General features: G+C 42.1%; 1 protein-coding gene across 5 annotated transcripts in view; it reads right to left on the minus strand.

Moving 5' to 3' along the window:
* LOC138795971 (monocarboxylate transporter 2-like) overlaps positions 1-22433 on the minus strand; it is a 132680-nt gene that overhangs the window by 61735 nt on the left and 48512 nt on the right. Inside the window, exon 1 of one of the 5 annotated variants that reach the window (XM_069975795.1) lies at positions 16967-17026. The exons of the other annotated variants lie outside the window; for them this stretch is intronic. The gene's annotated coding sequence lies outside the window, so the exon portion shown is untranslated. Of the gene's footprint in view, positions 1-16966; positions 17027-22433 lie in introns of those variants that run through there. 5 annotated transcript variants of the gene reach the window in all.

Raw genomic sequence — 22433 nt, forward strand, 5'->3', positions numbered from 1 at the left:
ACCGATGATTTTAGGTCTGACCCTAAATGAACGATCAGCCGATGACACGATCGGCTGATCGTTCTCTCTATTTTACTGAACGATAATCGGCCAAATCGGGCCAAATGGGGCCAATCCGGACGATTATCGTTACTGTGGAATAGGGCCCTAAGACAGTGTAAGCCCTAGCGCAAAACCCCTTACTGTCCTTGCCTACTTGCTGGTTTGGGGCTAGGCTGCAAGCAACAACTTGCCGTCGGTCCCTACACTGGGTAAGTGCAACACAGAATGAGACAAGATAGACAAATATCATAAATAATGGTCAGGCAGACACAGGTCAAGCCAGAGACAACAGAACAGTACAGCAGGCAAAAACAGAGTTCAGAAGAATAAGCAAAGAGGATAGGCAAGGAGAAATCCAAATAATCAAATTCAATATAAACATCAGCTCAAGCTACAAGACACTATCGCAAGCAAGATCCCAAAGCACAAGTGGACTTCTAAGCAGATGTTAAGTCCCGGTTAGGGCCATGATTGGACAATGCCTCAGACATCCAGACCAAATGGAGCAAAGACTGACAAGGAATAGAGATGAGTGTTGAAGGCCGGTGTCCGTCACCACTCAGTCTAAACCATCTGCTTCTCAGGACTAGGCTAGCAGAAACCCAGACAAGTGTCATATAAACCTGTCAATAACCACACAAGTGCTGGAGTTAAGACTGGTGCCAGGGTAACAAACAATTCAGGCGCTGAATCGTGACCAAAAGTGTAGTCTCCGACGTATTTTATGGCCAGAGGATCGAGCTGAGGTCTGAACAGGCGCAAACATGACAGCAAGCTTGTTAGATTGAACAAGATGGTCTTTGTAGATAGCCATACTGCAATCCCTGGAACAATTTAGGACCCAGATGCAATTCTTTGTCGATTTTTTTCTGGCCACTCCTCTTGGTCATAGTATTAGAAGCTTGCGAATTCTTGTGACCCCCATATCTAGAGGTCTTTAATGAGATCAGGAGAGAAATATCCAGGTCCTCCAAGGAGTGTTACCATTCTTTCCCCACCATCGGCTTAAAATCTCTAATATAGTAATCAAGAAATTACAAGAAAGTTACTTATCATTTCCTGGCTACTAGCAAAAAATATGCTAACTCCAAACAAAGAGACAACAACCTCTATTAAAAAGGAAAAAATCCCTGGATGACCAAGATGATGGAGTACTGGAGCAAAGGATAAGCAGGACTTAAGATAATTAAATGCATGCACTGCAGATGTTAGCCAATCTTGGGAAGTTGCTCTTTTCCAGGTTGGAACAGAGAAGGAAAAAAATAACCTGAGAGACTTTCCAGATGAATTGATGGGAATAATTTGTAAAGCCAAGAAATCTTTGGAGAGTTTGAAGACCACAGGTTGCGGCCAGGTTATAACTAAACTATGATTTTTTTTTTTGTTTTGTTTTTTATCCAGGATAAGGCCCTGAGAACCATAACTGATAAAGTAAAGTGCACTTCTTCAACTTGATATACAAGGAGTAATAACAAACAGAGTGAACATGCATTTGAAAGGTCTTTATACCGTTGGAATGAATTAGAATATTGTCAAGGTAGACCAAGACATCCCTAAATATGTCAATGAACACTGCAGAGAGAACAAATGGTATCACTAAGTATTTATAGAGAAGGATCATAGGAAGGCAGTTTTACACTTGTTTTGTTTAATCAGAATCAGGTTCTAAGGTACCATAGACCTAATTTGGTCACTTATCAGGCTTCTTTAAGTAATTTTTACACAACATATTTTTGCACCTTTTTTAGCCATTTACTGCTCAAAAATGGGCAAAAATTTGCAGTATTTTATTGCTGAGTTCTATTAAATTCAATAATAAAATGGCTGCTGATACACACACACACACACACACACATATTAATTTTAACAATTATGGCCTTAAATTTAATTAAAGTTCTTTTTTCCCCCGCTAATTTCAACTAGAAAAACTGCATTCTGCATTGCGGCTTGAAAACTACAGGTCTTCCAACCTGCTGTTAGTTCCCCTCTAAGGTGGAAATGAAGTCAGAGAGAAATAAGAGGGAAATAAGCAAGTGCAAACCAGATTTTGGAGGCAGTTCTAGAAACAAAGGGGACCTCTGTAGACAATCTGGCTCTAGATAGGATGTGTCACCTGAGCCAGATATAGTAACAGGACTAGATGAATTACCAGGAAATCTCCTGAAGAATTCTATTTGAAATTAACTGTAACCTTACAGAGACTGACGTATAGGGTAGGGATGAGCAAAGTGAATCCAGCAAAGCTAAAATCACAGCCAACTTTGCAAAAATTTCCTTCATTTAGCTGTTTTAGTGTAGTTTGTTAAGTTTGCTAATTTTCCACCAAAAATTTGTGAACCTGGCGAACCAAATTTTGGAAAATCTTACATATGACTAGTGTGAGCTGTAAGTTTTCTTTCTATTTTTTTTTTTTTTATTATTTACTGAGAATATTTAATAAAAAATAAAATGGATAAATAAAATAAACATGACAATTGGCTTGAATGTGAATTTTGTCCAAATTAGAGCTATAGGGGGAGATTTATCAAACTGATGTAAAGTGAAACTGGCTCAGTTGCCCCTAGCAACCAATCAGATTCCACCTTTCATTGCTCACAGATTATTTGGAAAATGAAAGGTGGAATCTGATTGGTTGCTAGGGGCAACTGTGCCAGTTCTACTTTACACCAGTTTGATAAATCTCCCCCATAGTCCTTAAAGAGGCAGATGTATGGCCAAAAGACAGAGAAAAAAAATCTGTAATACAGAACCAATTTGACTCTAAGCAGTAAATTACCATAGAAACCTATTGAGACTGTCATCCACATTGCACTGTATTTCAAGAGGTAGGTTTTCTATTTGTCCCTAGAATCCCACCAATATTATAGATTCATAATATTGATTCATACTGATGCATAAATATAGCTGCTTTACAGATCCATACTTTACAAGTTGACACATTTGCTGGTGTTCTGTGTTTTGTGTAATAAACAGAACATTCATTTCAGCTAATCAGAGGTAGTGCCATGCTCTGACTCTGGCGCAATAACTAATAGTATTACTTCCTTTCTGAGAGCTTCTAACAAAGTTAACACATACACAATCATTTGAATTGGCACATTGCCTATATTTTCATTTTTTCCAGTCAAGTAAATTTGTTTAGCAAACACATTTATTTCTTGGTAGAATGCACTGTAAAGTAAGTAATGGATCGAAAATACTTTTTTGCCTACAAAATTAACCAATAATGTTGTTTTAAGCTCAATGGCACCTTGACAGTCCATTTACAAGAGTGGATGTGTCTTCTTTCTACAACCATTAGATTTCAAAGTTCTGCAACATAAATGGATTTCCCTTCAGTTTGTAGAGTGATACACAAAGTTTGGAAACTCAGTTATACAGTTGCAGTGTATATTAAAAATGCTGACTTAAGATTCCCCTGGAAACTGTTACATAATGGAATGTTACATGCATGAGGAAGGAAGAGTCCCGTCCTCCGAAACGTCCGGCGGGAAGCCATAGTGTTTGGCATGTGTTCATGGAATTACTCAGCCTGTGAGCTATGATTGCGATATACCTTGCAAAAGAAAAATAAAGCAATGGAAAGTATATACTGTGAGTATGCGTCTTTCTAGCTACAGAAGGACAGTATATGCGGATGGAAGTGCTGCAAGATTAAGGTAATATCGCTGGGTAGATCTGACTACCTATTATACCACACATTTTTTCTGATTATGGATTATTGAACTACCTGATTTGTGGAAGTCTGGATGGTGTGGATTTGGATTACTATCCTATGAAGTGCGATGTTGGTTGTTTGTTCTAAGAAAGGCACAATATATAGTTACATAGTTACATAGTTAATACGGTTGAAAAAAGACACATGTCCATCAAGTTCAACCAAGGAGGGGATGGATACAGGGAAGGGGGAGGGGTGATATGTTCTATACATATGCATCTATATTATTTTGGTCTAAGAACTTGTCTAGCCCTGTTTTGAAGCCCTCTACTGTTTTTGCTGTGACCAGATCCTGTGGTAGACTGTTCCACAGATTCACAGTTCTCATGGTAAAGAAGGCTTGTCGCCTCCGGAGATTGAACCTTTTTTTCTCCAGGCGGAGGCAGTGCCCTCTTGTCCTTTGAGGGGGTTTTACCTGGAACATCTTTTCACCATATCTCTTGTAGGGGCCATTTATATATTTAAATAAGTTAATCATATCTCCCCTTAAACGTCTCTTCTCCAGACTAAACAAATGTAATTCTTTTAATCTCTCCTCATAACTAAGATGCTCCATTCCCCTTATTAGTTTAGTTGCCCGTCTTTGTACCCTCTCCAGCTCTAGAACATCCTTTTTATGAATCGGGTTCCAAAACTGGACGGCATACTCCAGATGGGGCCGCACCAAAGCTTTATAAAGCGGTAATATTATATCCCTGTCCCGAGAGTCCATGCCTGTTTTAATGCATGACAATATCCTACTGGCCTTAGAAGCAGCTGACTGACATTGTGTACTGTTCTGTAGTCTATTATCTACAAGTACACCCAGATCTTCTCCATCAGCGACTCTCCCAGAGTAACTCCCCCCAGGACATATGATGCATGCGGGTTATTAGTATATCACCAATGACCATGAGAACACCAGAGAGCCTCCAGGCTGAGAGACCGAACCCCAAGCGTTCCGTCCACTAACTGGACTTTCTCAAGGGTTTGTGATGTGCATCCTGCAATTATGCTCTGAATGGGCCCAAAATATGATACAGTGATCATTCATGCACCCCAGCCACACAATTAATCATGCAAACGAGCATTGATGAAATGAGTGTACACTTGCTGCAGCCGTTCAACCTATATAATGGGGCCTTAAGACACCAGGGTTCAGGTTCTGACTTCTGCTTCATCTGAACCTTCTACAACTAAGAAATTAAGCAGGTGTAGACCACCAACCTAGTGATTACATAACAAATGTCAGACTCCATTTCTTAGGTATGATGATAGATATATATGATTGATTATAGATAATTTTGCTGATCCTTAGAGTTCCAAAGTAAGGCTATGTTCACACAATGTAAGTAAAGTATTAATCACGACTGTTGTTGCCGATTTGCACTTTACTTACATTGGTTACATTGTGCTGCAGCACAATCCTGGGAATCCTGGTCGTAGTGTATACACATAGTATACACTCTAGCCTGGATCGCTAGTGGCACCGGAAAAAAACTGACATGTCATTTTTCTGCAGCCGCTATTCATTAAATAGCAGCCGCAGAAAACCTGTCAGTTCACACAATGAAGCATGCGGCTCCATTGTGTGCAGTGGCGAATTGGGATGCGGTTGCGCATGGATGCGCCCGCATCCCAATTTATCAGAAGTGATCTTCGGCCAGGATTTTCTTCTCTGACACCAGCCGTTCTGCGACCCGGCCGGGTCACAAAACGGCACATAACACACATAACAGAACGGAATGGCCAGTGTCTTACACCATGTGAACATGACCTAACAGCGTATATAATCTAAGAATCTGCAGGCCTACATCACTAGGAATAATGGGAACAATGCCACAAAGAGTTTTTTTAAAGGTATTTTTACGTTACATTCAGTACATTTTCCAATTAAAGTGATTTTTTTTATTTTTTGTGAACTGAATACTCTCTATACTCTATACTATTCACATCAGACTACTCTGTGTGCACTTCTGCTTTGAAACTCCCATTGAAATCAGTGAGAACTTCAGAATCCCCTTTTCAGGGAGTCCTGGGGTCCGGGAAGATGGCAGTCCCTTCTCTCGACCCGCAACCCCTGTCCCTACCTGCTTGCCCCCCTAGGCTAAACCCTAGGGCAGCAACTGGGCAACAGTCACTAGCCTAACTAGGGATACGGGGAGGTAACAGAACACACAGACAGGTATATACAAACAGGTCAGGCAGTCTGAGTCAGCAACAGGAGGTCACGTCAAAATCCAAATCAGCAACAAAGGGTAAACAGAGTCCGGTCCAAGGTCAAGCACAAGAGGTAACGCAGTACAGAGGGTGAGGCAGAGGCAAAGTCCAAGTCCAAGTTCCTATATCAAATAACTAGCAGAACAACAAGATACACTGGTGTAGCTGGAGACCAAACATACACTGGCAATTACAGAGAGTAATTCACCAGCTTAAATGCTACCAGAGCTCCCGCCCCAGCCTCTGATAGGAGCAAGGAGTCTGACAGCAGCATGAGACACCAATAGCAGCCAGGGAGCCCTCCCCTGTACTCAGACAGGAGCAAGCCTCAGGAGAATGCAACACCTGAAGGCTTAACCCCACGAGCACCAGAGAGGAGTCAGGAGAAGCATGAAGCCGGGTGTCAGCTCCCTGTCAGCATAGTATGAAGTGTGTGAATCAGGTCAAAGGGATAGGGCGTTGGCTGGTTCTTCCAGCCGAATTCACACACAGGGAACGAACTCTAACATACCCTATGTGGCACATTGCTGCACATGGGTGAGGTTTTTGCTTGTATGCACATAACCTTAGGTTATACATTTTAGGTTGAAATATCCCAGGCTAGTATTAGCTTTGTTGTGAAAAAAAAAGCATGAATGACAAGCAACATAGCAATGTTTAGGTGGCATTATAACTAAGATCACCATTCACCAATTCGGGATTCTTTGGCCTCCTGTATGTGTCTTATCAGCTGTTGAACAGCTATTTTCGTCACTAGTGGCACAAGGTATGTCACAGGCACTAGTCTTTGCACTAGTGCCATATCCTGCAGGTTTGTGGTAAAATCTACATCTTTTATTTATATGTTTGAAGTGTCAGTAGAAATTTTTTTTTTACATCAATAGACTAATTACCAATTACTAGGACCGGTTCACTGCTATCTCCACAGAGAAACAAGTGAGTATGGGATTAAAGGGAACCTGTCACCCAGGATGCGGGCGCAGAGCCTGCCCGACCCCCTGGTGCAGCCCCAGATACTTACCCTTTCCTGCAAGTCCCGCTCCTAGACCCGGTCCCGGGAAGGAGATATCGGCACCCGAAGCTGAGCGCACACTGTATGCCAATCAGCAGAGATGAGTCCGATGCCCACAGAGAATGACTGGAGCTGTCATTCTTTATGGGTATCGGACTCATCTCTGCTGTGCGCACGGCTCCAACGGGGATATCTTCGTCCCGGGACCGGGTCCAGGAGCGGGACTTGCAGGAAAGGGTAAGTATCCGGGGCTGCACTGAGGGGTCAGGCGTCCTGGTGACAGGTTCCCTTTAAAGTGCACAGCCACATACTTCTCCAGCTTATTCTAAAGATTGGAGGGGATTTGAGCACTCAGACCCTGACTGATCAAAATATTTGACATGTCTTAATGATGTGACATCAAAGGGAGTTCACTCAGCAGCATCTAGAAAATCTTCAAAAGAGCTTTGTTGCATATCCAAGTACAAGCGACATTTCAACCACACTCTGATTTTTGTCAAGTATGCTAGAGTGTGGTCGAAACGTTGCTTGTGTTTGGAAATGCAATAAAGCTCTTTTGAAGAATTTCTCAATGCTGCTCAGTTTTTTCCTCCGATTTCCTCCTTTTATTGCTGGTAGCCGGGATTACCAGTGACACAGTGTGCATATCCACTGCTACCCCTGTCTACTAGGATCTGATTCCTGGTTGCTGTTGAACTTTTTTCTTTGTTATGTTTCTGTAACATGTCAAAACCTTTTCCAAAAAACAGGGACAATTTATTACGTGTGATGTGTGATTTGCTGTGGCTTTGTGCCTCGTTTTAAATAAGCTTGGGGACTTCAACTTTAAATTTGACAATCTCTGGTGATTTCTGCATTAAAGACAAAAGATAGATAGATAGATAGATAGATAGATAGATAGATAGATAGATAGATAGATAGATAGATAGATAGATAGATAGATCTTCCATTTACAATAATGATATGAATATGGTTGTCATGTATGATGGAATAAATGGAATTATCAGGATTGTCTGATGTGTCATGGAGTATGGCTTGTCTATTTAAATTATTAAGTAACAGTATTTCCTAATATTACGTTGAGATTTTTTTAGTCACCCAAATATTTGGAAGCAAGTAACAAAACTGAATGTCAAGTAACTGTGTTATGGATTCAGGGCTTACATGACACATTGTGCATGACATTCACTGATTATGGAGGAGGCATTTGTTATAAACAGCAGATTTTCTGCTTAATCCAACAGAAGGACTTTGCAATCAGGCTTAAAAACAAACGGATGATGTATAGATGGGATATCATACCCATGCCTTTATCTTGACCCTAAAAAGCACTCACATAGCATTCTGGTTCTGGTTAATCACACAGAATACCTACATCACAAGATGTTTCTAGTTTAATTTACTGTTTTGTACTGTTTTGTATTGTTTTAGAGTAAATGAGTGGTGATGATGCTGTACATCGCATGTTCTGTGGACACTCATGTGTCGTTTACTGTCTGTAGATAATAAATTCTGATTGTTGCCATTATTGCATGTTGGACCCCCAACAGAAATGCAAAATATCTCAGTGAATATTTGCTTTACGAATGAATTTAGTTACATAGTGCTCAAAATAAAATCTTATTACTGTATCTATGCGGGTTAGATGGAGTTTATGCATTCCACACAAGGGTGTAACCAGAATTTACAGAGCCCAATAGTGCAGTTCAGAATGATGCTGAAGTTCAGAATTAAAGAGAAAGAAATTTACAGGAAGAACGCTAGAAGCTATATTTCCCATTTCCAAACGTAGTAGGATATTCAGCAAGTGGATTATGGTTGTTAGTGGTGCATTCACACAGGTGTAAATTGTGATAAATGAGGTGCATGTGGAGGCCATGCCCCTCCATGCTGTGTCCCCCCACTATTTTTGTCCCCCTGAGCATACATGTAGACCAGGCAAAAAGTCTCAGGGTTTTCGAACAGACTCCTTGACGTTGCAAAACCCTGCTGCTATCATTCGACTTGTTACAGCTGTAGCACTGTGGCTCAGTGGTAAGCACTGTGGGGACAGAGACTGAAGGGAGAAACCACAATCTGTACAGTGCTCTGGATTATATTAATAATATTTTAAAAAGTTAATGGTGATATTTCTTTCAAATGTATTAAATATTTAGGCAGTAGTGACTGCCACATTGCTGCTTTGGGGTAGGGTGGTCAGTATAACCTTAAATGGCCACTGTTGTTATGAATAAATAATGTGTTTTTTTTGCTTGTTTGTTTTTGCAGAAATCAATAGTCCAGGCGATTTTAAGAAACTTTGTAATTGGATTATTATTAGCCAAATATTCCATTATCTGCATTTAAAAAGCCTTTTGCCAGGTCCCCCCCCTCCCTCCTCTTTTCCAGCCACTGCAAAAAATCAGGAAATTGTGACTTGCTGCATCAGACGTACCCAGTCTGTTCTAGGGAGGGGGGAGGAGGAAGGAGGGAGTTAGCTGACAGCAGAAAGCAGATAACAGAGGATTACAGGCACAGAGCTGGGTGACAGCTGTAATCAGAGCTCAGAGAGGTTAGTGGTGACTGTCAGAGGAGATAAAGTGTGAGGTATTTGTAGATTAACTCTTTGTTGTCCTGTTTTGGTCTTTTATTTAGCTCTCTCCATAGGAGAACAATGAAGACAAAGGGGAAAGCTTCAAACTGCTTTTTCATGATAAAAATGCATTTTTCGGCTAATAAACCCAATAACAAAGTTTCTTAACCCCTTAGTGACCGCCATGCTGCCTTTTCACGGCGGCCACTAATGGGCTTTATTCCGATGCGTACGCCTTTTAACGGCGGGCGCATCGGAATAAATTACCGCCCGCCGGCGGCTGCAGGACGGGTGATCAGCGGTCAGTGTGACCGCTGACACCCTCCTGTAACTGCCCGGAGCGGAGGATTCTCCGCTCCGGGCAGTTTAACCCGTTAAATGCCGCTGTCAAACCATGACAGCGGCATCTAACGGGTCCCGGTGGATCCCGGACGGCGCCGTGGGTCACTTACGTGATCGCGATGTCCCGCGGCGCCGTCCGGTCCTCCGATGTCTCCATGGTGATCCCGGGGTCCTAATGAAGGTCCCCGGGGTCACCATGGAGATGCCTGATGCTAACAGGGGTGGCCGCGGCTATTGCCTGTCAGCATGAGGCATGATACAATACACTGCAGTACATCAGGTACTGCAGTGTATTGTATCAGTGATCAAAGTATTTTACACTAGTGTACAGTAATGTACACTAGTGTAAAAGTAAAAAAAAGTGAAAAAAAATGTGCACCAAACACAACACAGCCCCCCCCCAGCCCCCCCAATAATAAAGATGCATTATATTCCCTATACCCAATAAAACATGACATAAAAGTGATCAAAAACACAAATCATATACATATTTGGTATCGTTACGTCCATAACGACCCAATCTATAAAACTATATCAATAATTATATCGCACGACACACGCTGTAAAAATTTTTTTAAAAAAACAGTACCAGAATAGCTGTATTTTATCAATCCACTTTAGAAAATACGTCATAAAAGAGATCAAAAAGTCATATACATATAAAACTTGGTATCAATAGAAACTACAGATCTTCCCGCAAAAAATAAGCCCAAAACCAGCTCTGTCGAGCAAAAGATGAGAACACTATGGATCTTGCAATGCGGCGACAGGTTTTGTGGGTTTTTGCTAGGAAGAGAGTTTCTATTGCGCCAAAGCGGTAATAGTTAAAAAAACCTACACAAATGTGGTATCACCGTAACCGTAGCGACCCAGAGAATACGTGTATTATGTTATTAGTGACCGCCGATACGGATTTTTACGGCGATCACTAATGGGCTCTATTCTACTGCCATCAGCTCTTTATGGCGATGGTGCAGAATAGTGCAGCGGCGCCGGTAATGCCCGCAGCCCCCTCCTCTCAGCTACCGGAGGTAGCTGAGGGGTTGGGGCAGAGTGTGGGGTCAGTCCCGGCAAGTCCCCTCACAGGCGATCGCCGTTATTACCAGTATAACAGCGGCCACCGGTAACGGGCATTGCCAGCTCAGCTGAACGCTTTCATCTCTTCTCACCGTGCATCCACGGTGAGAGGAGATGAGAACATGTCCCCCCCTTCCCCAGAATTAACCCTAGTGACCTGGTCACTGACCCCCCCCCCCTCCCAGGGCGGCCATCTGATCCAAGATGGCCGCCGCCATCTCTGTGAACAGACTCTGTTCACAGTGATGGATTCCTAAAAATGATCAAAGCTTCATTCTCTCCACCACCGGAGGTGACGGAGAGCATGGGACAATGATCGGTGTCCACCCGGTGGGGTCCCAGTACAAGTGATCAGCGGTTTATACTATATACCACTGATCGCTTGTTCCAAATGGTGCCGGCACTTTTTTACGCCTGTCACCAAAGTCAAGTGCCCAGATTACCAGTAACCACCCTGGATTACCTGTAACCACCCCAGATTACCTGTCACCACCCCAGATTGCCCGTCACCACCCTAGATTGCCTGTAATCTCCCCAGATTGCCCGTATACACCCCAGATTGCCCGTATACACCCCAGATTGCCCGTATACACCCCAGATTGCCCGTATACACCCCAGATAGCCCATAACCATCCAAGGCAGCCCATAACCACCCCAGATTGCCCGTAACCACCCCAGATTGCCACAGACTGCCTGTAACTACCCCAAATTGCCTGTAACCACCCCAGATTGCTCGCAACAACCCCAGATTGCTCGCAACCACCAGATTGCCCGTCACCACCCCAGATTTCCCGTCACCACCCCAGATTACCCCCATAACCCCAGATAGTCAGTGAACACCACCAGATTGCCCGTCACCACCCCAGAAAGCCAGTGAACACCCCCAGATTGCCCATCACCACCCCAGATAGCCAGTAAACACCCTTAGATTGCCCATAACCATCCAATATAGCCAGTAAACACCCCAAGATTGCCCATAACCACCCCATACAGCCAGTAAACACCCCCAGATTATCCGTAACCACCCCAGATTGCCCGTGACCACCCCAGATTGACCGTAACCACCCCAGATTGGCACAGACTGCTCGTAACCACCCCAGATTGCCCATAACCCCACCAGATTGCCTGTTGCCACCTCAGATAGCCAGTAAACACCCCAAGATTGTCCATTACCACCCCAGATAACCAGTAAACACCCACATAATGCCTGTAACTAAAATGACACTCCTTCTCTTCTGAGCCCTGCTGTGTGCCCATACAGTGGTTTATGCCCACATATGGGGTACCATTTTACTCAGGAGAACCTCCGTTACAAATTTTGGGGTGCTTTTTCTCCCCTGTTCCTCGTGAAATTGAGAAATTTCAAACTAAACAAACATGTTATTGGAAAAATTCAATTTTTTTCATTTTTACGGTCTAGTTTTGAATACTTTCCTCCAATACCTGTGGGGTCAAAATGCTCACCACACCCCAAGATGAATTCCTTGAGGGGTGTACTTTCCAAAATGGGGTGACTTTTGGAGGGGGGTTATTCTGCTGACACTACAGGGGCACTGCAAACGCACCTGGCCCTCAGAAACTTCTTCAGAAAAATCATGCACTGAAAATGCTAATTGGCACTCCCTTCCTTCCGAGGCCCGCTGTGTGCCCACACAGTGGTTTATAACCATGTTTGGGGTACCGTTCTACTCAGGAGAACCTGCTTTACATATATTGGGGTGAGTTTTCTCCCCTGTTCCTCGTGAAATTGAGAAATTTCAAACTAAACAAACATGTTATTGGAAAAATTCTATTTTTTCATTTTTACTGTCTTCTTTTGAATACTTTCCTCTAATACCTGTGGGGTCAAAATGCTCACCACACCCCAAGATGAATTCCTTGAGGGGTGTACTTTCCAAAATGGGGTGACTTTTGGAGGGGGGTTATTCTGCTGACACTACAGGAGCACTGCAAACGCACCTGGCCCTCAGAAACTTCTTCAGAAAAATCATGCACTGAAAATGCTAATTGGCACTCCCTTCCTTCCGAGGCCCGCTGTGTGCCCACACAGTGGTTTATAACCATGTTTGGGGTACCGTTCTACTCAGGAGAACCTGCTTTACATATATTGGGGTGAGTTTTCTCCCCTGTTCCTCGTGAAATTGAGAAATTTCAAACTAAACAAACATGTTATTGGAAAAATTCTATTTTTTCATTTTTACTGTCTTCTTTTGAATACTTTCCTCTAATACCTGTGGGGTCAAAATGCTCACCACACCCCAAGATGAATTCCTTGAGGGGTGTACTTTCCAAAATGGGGTGACTTTTGGAGGGGGGTTATTCTGCTGACACTACAGGGGCACTGCAAACGCACCTGGCCCTCAGAAAATTCTTCAGAAAAATCATGCACTGAAAATGCTAATTGGCGCTCCCTTCCTTCTGAGGCCGGCTGTGTGCCCATACAGTGGTTTATACCCATGTTTGGGGTACCGTTCTACTCAGGAGAACCTGCTTTACATATATTGGGGTGAGTTTTCTCCCCTGTTCCTCGTGAAAATGAGAAATTTCAAACTAAACATACATGTTATTGGAAAAATTCTATTTTTTCATTTTTACTGTCTTCTTTTGAATACTTTCCTCTAATACCTGTGGGGTCAAAATGGTCACCAAACCCCAAGATGAATTCTTTGAGGGGTGCACTTTCCAAAATGGGGTGACTTTTGGGGGAGTTCTATTCTGCGGACACTACAGGGGCTCTGCAAACGCACCTGGCGCTCAGAAACTTCTTCAGAAAAATCTGCACTGAAAATGCTAATTGGCGCTCCTTCCCTTCTGAGCCTCGCTGTGTGCCTATACAGTGGTTTACGCCCCCATATGGGGTACCGTTCTACTCAGGAGAACCTGCATTACAAAATTTGGGGTGCATTTTCTCTCATGTTTATTATGAAAATGAGATACTCTAATCTTAACAAATATATTATTGGAAAATTTCTATTTTCCATTTTTTTCCGGCCTAATTGTGATTACTTTCCTCCAGCCCGTGTAGGGTTAAAATGCTCATTATACCCCTAGATTAATTCTTTAAGGTGTCTAGTTTCCAAAATGGGGTCACTTATGGGGGTTTCCAGTATACAAGCCTCCTAAATCAACTTAAAAAAAGAACTGGTCCCTAAAAAAATCAGTTTTGGAAATTTCATGAAAATTTGATAATTTGCTGATACATTTCTAAGCCCCGTAACACCCTAAAAAATTTAAACATGTTTACGAAATGAAGCCAGAATAAAGAGGACATATTGATAATGTGACTTACTAACTAATTTTTGTCATGTGACTTTCTTTTTTTAGAAGCAAAGAATTTAAAAGTTCGTAAAGTGCAAAATTTTAAAATTTTTCATGATATTTTGATGTTTTTCACAAAAAACACACAAGACAGTGATCAAATTTTGCCACTAACATAAAGTGCCATATGTTACGAAAAAACAATCTCAGAATCGCTAGCATACATGAAAGCATCACTGAGCTATAAGCGCATAAAGTGAGACAGGTCAGATTTTGAAAAATGAGCCTGGTCATTAAAGGGGTTGTCCGGCGATAAAAAATTATTCACAGAATAACACACATTACAAAGTTATACAACTTTGTAATGTATGTTATGTCTGTGAATGGCCCCCTTCCCCGTGTTTCCCCCCACCCACGCTAGACCCGGAAGTGTGGTGCATTATACTCACCGCATTTCGTGTCGTCCACGGTCTCCGATCGTCAGCAGTGACGTCTTCTTCGTGAGTCCGGCGGATCTTCCCGAGTGCCGGCAACCCTCTGCAGCGTCATCCGAAGCTCAGCCGCGATTGGCTGAGCATAACTGTGCTCAGCCAATCGCGGCTGAGCGGCTGATGACGCGGCCACGTCATCAGCTGCTCAGCCGCGATTGGCTGAGCACAGTTATGCTCAGCCAATCGCGGCTGAGCTTCGGATGACGCTGCAGAGGGCGGCCGGCACTCGGGAAGATCCGCCGGACTCACGAAGAAGACGTCACTGCTGACGATCGGAGACCGTGGTCGGCACGTGAGAGGTAATGTATAGCGCACCACACTTCCGGGTACACGGGTGGGGGTGGTGGGACACGGGGAAGGGGGCCATTCACAGACATAACATACATTACAAAGTTGTATAACTTTGTAATGTGTGTTATTCTGTGAATAATTTTTTATCGCCGGACAACCCCTTTAAGGCTCAAATAGGCTTGGTCCCTAAGGGGTTAAAATCGCCTGAATTATTGATTTCTGCAAAAAAAAAAAATTCAGGACAGTGACATTTTAAGTTAGCTTAGGAGGTGATATACTACTTCTCTGCAATTTACTTTATTTATTTTTGCCTGTTTTCTGTATAAAATACAATGTTATAAATTTAGTCACTAAATGTCTCACTTAATGGAAAACTGCAGTCCAGGCGCCATCACTAAGATCATTTGGTCTCTATTAACAGCAAAAAAATAGACCAAATGCAAGAAGGGATGTCATTAGTCCATCTGCTCTGCACAGACTGGCCCAGTGAAGATGAATGCTGATTGGCCAGAAGCTGTACACACCCCTGTACACTCCCCTGTATATGCCCCTGTACACGCCCCTGTACACTCCACTGTACACACCCATGGACACTCCCCTGTGCACTGCTGCAGCTGAGTAAACTAACTAAACCACTGAGCTGGTGAAATGCAGAAGCATGAACAGCACAATTGTATCAACAGCACATTGCATCATGATACTGGTAAGAGAAAACAGAGCAGAATAACTCTGATCCCAGAATTTAAATTGGACCTGTCAACAGCAAAACAGGCGTCTAAATAAGGCCATGGTTAAGCCATGCCCCCCATAGCTTTAGAAAAACAATAGCACAAGTAGTACATGGTACAGAAATCAATAACGTGTATGCCAGGGTCTACTGCTACTACTATTGTAGCTTCCACCATAATTCCACAATTTGGCAGTAGCACAAAAATCCACCAAAGTAAGTGTAAATAAGGTATCACAAGTAAACCCTACCATATTTTCACAGTTTAACTACTTATATGTGTAAGTAAGCATATTTTATAAAATAACAGGTAATCACTAGGGAATGGGAGCTCCTGCACTGGACTCTGTGGCCGATATTTACTATGATTATGCCCCTGGCATACACCAGGGAGAAGGCACACATTTGCCCATTTGCCCCTTCTCCCTGGCATACACCTGCTGTATCCCCCCCTCGCCTGATGTGCGGGCAGGGGGCAATGGCCGCTTATTGCCTTTTAGTAAATCCGTCTGGGAAAAAGGGGACAAGGCTTTATTTTAGGCCGTCATAAATGTCCCTGTTTATTTAGTGGCCCCCAGTAAAGTAAGGAGAGTGTGATACAGTTAATAGAGTTAAACCAGTACTCCTGGGTTCTCAAAGCAGAATCTGTTGGTCGCTATGTACCAGAGTTCCCAGCCCGATATGTTACACAATATTAATAGCAGGCAAACTCATGGTATGGCAGCAATTCATAAAACATTGGCATTAACAATGCCTGGAATGACAACCAGTCAAATACTCCAGTGTGTCTGTAGTGGTGGGCATAGCATCAGGGGTATGAAAACAGAGGGGATATATGGGGAGGGTTTTGCTCTATGCCATAGAACTCTGCTTGTAAATACATTTATATGTAATAAAAAGATTTAAAAGAGTTGCCTAATTGAATCATGTGAAACAGTATATGTGGAAAAATCCTTCCATGTCATTGTCCATGTCAAAGAAAAGAGATGGAAATACAAACTGTAACAGACTCGACTAACAGAAAATAACTGATACGATAGACAATAGCGTTTTATATAAGTTTGTTTGAAACCTTGCAACCCTGTTGAATTTCTTTCTCTTGGCTTTGACTAGTTTCTCATCTATTTTTCATCTAAAGTAGAGAACAGTGCAAGGCAGCATGATAAACCACATTGTATAGTTATATTCGCCAAAATAGCAAAAAAATAACATTTTAAAAAAGAAAACAATACAGCACCTGGTAATGTAGCAGAAACAAGGATATCCCAGTAATGTCCTATACAGCACGCTATCTAGCAATGCTAGGAGTGAGTTCAATTCATTCCAACAGCTCTTGCTACTCATTGGCTAGTATCACTCACACCCCTGTTCATTGTTTCCATTAAAGTGCTAACCTATTATTAAGAGAATGACCTCTACAGCAGATATTCACATTGAACTTGTCTGTTTTCCTGTATTTTGAAAGCTAATGCATACCTTTTACCATGGTTAAAGAATTTGCATTCCTGTTCAACCTGCACACAGCATGCAATTGAAAAGCTTAGAAATAACAACAGTGTACTCAGAAGACCAGGGCTAAGCTGACAAATTTATTTCATTTTGCAATTGCTTGTCAATGAAAAAGTTCCCACTAACCAGTCTGTACTGTCCCCATATAGTAGCACATGTAGTGCCTTCTGATCCATATTCTCCAGAAGTTAATATGGTGCAAAACTTGGTTGTGATAGATGTTGATTTTGTTGCACATTTCAAGCTCTGCATTGCAGGCCGAATCCACATCAAATTCATTTTTCACACATTTTTTGTGGCAAAATTGCTGCACTTAAATCCATGGCACAAAATTATGCCACATGTGAACCTCCTTGTACAGGGAATGGAAAATAATAGAACTTTCAAAATGTGTTTTCTCTCCAGCTTCTAGACTGCTTGCTCTCTCCCAAAACAACATATCATCCTCTGATGTCATAGGAGGCCTATCTAGATCTTACCTCTAAGCCCTAGCCCAGCCCCCCCTGAGTATTGTCATCCCTTACCTGTCCTTCCAGCCTACATTAATATCTAATATTCCAAAATACCATTAAATACTCAGAATCTTATGCTATAAATTTACTGACAGAGTAATAAAATATAACGTTTAATTAAATACGAATAAAAGATTTTTCTACTATAACAGTAAAGAACAAAAGCAAAGTCAAATTGGCATCATGCAGCAACAGTGTTATAGGGGTAACTAGGGACTCTTGGGTAACAGAGGCAGAGTTGCCCTTTATAGGGCGGGAGCTCTGTCTGGGGGGACAGAGGTGTTGAAGATGTACAAGGGTAGCAACAGGGTCTGGTTGCCCTGAATATATTATTACTACCCATGTTTTCTTTTTCAACAGTGGCCTGGAGGATTCCACTAAGGTAAACCTCATCTTTGTGAGATCTATTTGGAGTTGAATTTATTATATATGTATATATATATATATATATATATATATATATATATATATATATAAGTTCACAGTGGAGTGCACTCTCAGACCTTGTGCAGGAGTGCACACCACGTCTTCTCAATAGATATCCCAAGAAGTCGCAGCACTTCCAAATAGTGAAAAAACTTGTGATTTTTATTTCATAGTAACAATATCAGCCAGTGCAACGTTTCTGTCTCATCACGAGACCTTTCTCAAGCAATAAACCAGTGTCTCACATCCTTTTTATATCATGTGCTTAACAAGATTCAATAACAATTAAGTGATACATATGTGTGAACAAGTGTCAAAGTAAGGTTCCTACATCGGAACAGCAATGTGATCACAGAAAAATTCATTTCCATTTACAGGTGTTTTATCACAATACATGCATTGTTGTGCAGTGATTAAATATACAAGAAAATAAATTAAAAAGCGGATGGCCTGGGAGATCCTCAGTAACGTCGCCCAAACCCCTTGTGTAATGTATAACTCGCCCCCTCTATCCCTAGTGTGAACAAGGCTTAAAGGCCTCCATTCTGACCTCACAGTATAAATAGATGTATATTGACAGCAGCAGTGATTTGAGGTAAGCTTCCTTCGCCATATTCATCATCTTCTTTAAAGAGAACCAATCACCTAAAATTAACTGTCCCTATAATAAAAGTTTCTCTCTCCCTAAGTCTATTCCTGAAGATACAGACTGCATTTACAGTCTGTATCTTATACTGTACCCAATCCTGTATAGTAGTAAAAGTATTGCTGGGCGCCGCCATCTTGATGACGTCACTTGCGTTCCAGCGGTGCGTTCCAGCAGTGGAACGCAACTGACGTCATGAAGATGGCGGTGCCCGGGAATACTGCACCGCTATACAGGATTAGGTAAAGTATAAGATACAGACTGCAAAGGCAGTCTGTATCTCCATAAGGTCTACTTATAAAGATACAGACTGCCTGTGCAGTCTGTATCTTATACTTTACCTAATCCTATGTAGCAGTGTAGTGAGCCGGGCGCCATCTTGATGACTGGAACGCACCGCTGGAACGCAAATGACGTCATCAAGATGGCGCCCGGCATTACTGCACCGCTACAAAGGAGTAGGTAAAGTATAAGATACAGACTGCAAAGGCAGTCTGTATCTTTATAAGTAGACCTTATGGAGATACAGACTGCCTTTGCAGTCTGTATCTTATACTTTACCTACTCCTATGTAGCGGTGCAGTAATGCCGGGCGCCATCTTGATGACGTCATTTGCGTTCCAGCGGTGCGTTCCAGTCATCAAGATGGCGCCCGGCTTACTACACTGCTACATAGGATTAGGTAAAGTATAAGATACAGACTGCAAATGCAGTCTGTATCTTCATGAGAAAACTAATAGGTTTAATTAGGACAGATATACACAGCGATCTCGCGCTGTATAGCGCGAGATCGCTGTGTATTTACAGAGCGGCGGGCAAAGGCTCATGGGAGCTCTTCCTGCCGCTCTGCAAACCGGGAGCTTCCTGTCACGCGCCGGCTCTTTTGAAAAGAGCCGGCGCGTGACAGTGAAGAGAGACATGAATAAATTAAAAACGCGGACAGAAAATTCCTTAATTCTATTTACAAATATTATTAAAAAAGTAATTTAAATAGAATTAAGGAATAAAAAAAAAAAAAAATCTTCCGTGATTGGTTCTCTTTAAGCTGCAGTGTAAAAGGTAAAGAACACAACATCATATTTTTTCTTACGTGCACATCGAGCTGGGTAATTTATGGACTTTGGTGCCCGTGTCTGTTGCTATACATGGGGGAAACTACGTGGGATATGAGAACTAGGCTTAATCAGCATAGGTACTCAATCCGAAAGAAGAGGAAAGATCTGCCAGTGTCTAAGCACTTTCTTGAGAAAATTCTGAAAAAGAGCTAAAATTTATGATTGTGGATCACATTCCTGTACCCAAGAGAGGGGGTGACAGGATAACGATGTTGAAAAAACAAGAGTTGCAGTGGATCCACAGACTAAACACACTGCAGCCTAAAGGTCTAAAAATTGAGTTTAAAATTACCACTAGAATGTACAAATGATATAGGGGGTTGTCCTACGCTCCTTCAGAAACTAACTTTGTATTGTTATGTATACTCATATCCTTTCTCTTTTTTTATTTTTCAGAAGATAATGAATATGGCGAAGGAAGCTTACCTCAAATCACTGCTGCTGTCAATATACATCCATTTATACTGTGAGGTCAGAATGGAGGCCTTTAACCCCTTAAGGACAGAGACTGAAATGGCCTTAATGACAGAGACAAATTTTATGAATATGACCAGTGTCACTTTATTCATTAATAACTTCGGGATGCTTTAACCTATCTGGCTGATTCTGAGATTGTTTTCTCGTGACATATTGTACTTTACATTTCTGGTAAATTGGAGTCGATACTCATAACGAATCTTTATGAAAAAACCCCCCAAAATTTGAAAAAATGTGAAAAACTGCATTTTTCCAACTTTGAAACATTTTTGCGTATACAGAAAGTGGTTATACCACATAAATTATATATTAAATAGCATTACCAACATGTCTACTTTATGTTGGCGGCATTTATTAAACGATCTTTCATTTTTTTTAGACAATAGGAAGCTTAAAACATTAGCAGCAAATTTCCAAATTTTCAGTAAAATTTCAAAATCAGATATTTTTAGGGACCTGTTCAGGTTTAAAAAGTGTATTTGAGGGGCCTGTATGTTAGAAAGCCCCACAAAGCACCCCATTTCAGAAACTGCACCCCCCACAATCTGCAAAAGCATATCCAGAAAGTGTTTTAACCCTTTAGGGGAGTCACAGAAATAAAAGCTAAGTGTGTAAGGAATTTGAAAATTTTTATTTTCTGTGCAGAGATTTTATTGTAATCCAATATTTTTCATAATTATAAACCTATTACCAGAGAAATGCACCCCAATAATTATTGCCCCGTTTCTGCAGTTTATAGAAATACCCCATATGTGGCCCTATTGCGCTATTTGACGCAACCACAAGCCTCAGATACAAAGGAGCGCCTAGTGAATTTCAACGCCTCTGTTATATTTGGTCATTTCTGACTGTACCACTTCAGGTTGGCAGAGGCTCTGGGGTGCCAAAACCTAAAAAACACCCCTAAAGGGACACCATTTAGAAAACTACACCCCTCAAGGAATGTAACAAGGGGTGCGGTGAGCATTTGGACCCCACAGGTGCTTCACAGATTTTCCAAACAATATGGCGTGAAAAAAGAAAAATTTATTTTTTACACTAAAACGTTGTTCTAGCCTTCAATTTTTCATTTTCTTAAAGGGATAAGAGGAAAAAAAAACACAAAATGTGTAGCGCAGTTTCTCCTGAGTACGGAAATACCCCACATGTGGCGATAAAGCGCCAAGGGGGCGCAGGACGAGCCTCCAAAGGGAAGGAGCGCCAATTGGCTTTTGGAAGCTGAATTTCACTGGAATGGATTTCAAGGGCCATGTCGCATTTACAGAGCCCTCGTGCTGCCAAGACACTGGAAACCCCCCACAAGTGACCCCATTCTGGAAACTACACCCCTCAAGGAATCTAAAAAGGGGGGCAGTGAGCATATGGACCCCACTGGTGACGGGCAAAAATGTGGAACAATGTGACGTGAAAGGGAAAATTTAAATTTTTTTCACTTTCATGGCACAAATGTGCCCATCATCAAGGGGTCCATATCCTCACTGCACCCCTTGTTAGATTCCCTGAGTGGTGCAGTTTCCAGAATGGGGTCATTTGTGGGGGGTTTCCAGTGTTTTGGCAGCACGAGGGCTCTGTAAATGCAACTTGGCGTTCATCATCCATTCTAGCCAAATCCAACCTCCAAAATCCAAATGGCGCTCCTTCCCTTCGGAGGCTTGCCCTGCGCCCACATGGCGCTTTATGTCTACATGTGGGGTATTTTCGGACTCGGGGGAAATTGCTCTACACATTTAGTTTTTTTTCCCCTCTTTTAACCCCTTGTGAAAATGATAAATTCAAGGCTAAACCAACATTATAGTGTAAAAAATGTAATATTTCATTTTCACGCCACATTGTTCCACATTTGTGCCCGTCACCAGTGGGGTCCATATGCTCACTACACCCCTTGTTACATTCCTTGAGGGGTGTAGTTTCCATAATGGGGTCACTTGTGGGGGGTTTCAACTGTCTTGGCAACACAGAGGCCTTTTGAATGCAACATGGCCCCTCGAAATCCATTCCATCCAAATCCAGCCTTCAAAA

Source organism: Dendropsophus ebraccatus, chromosome 1 (assembly GCF_027789765.1).
Source record: "Dendropsophus ebraccatus isolate aDenEbr1 chromosome 1, aDenEbr1.pat, whole genome shotgun sequence".
NCBI lineage: Eukaryota > Metazoa > Chordata > Amphibia > Anura > Hylidae > Dendropsophus > Dendropsophus ebraccatus.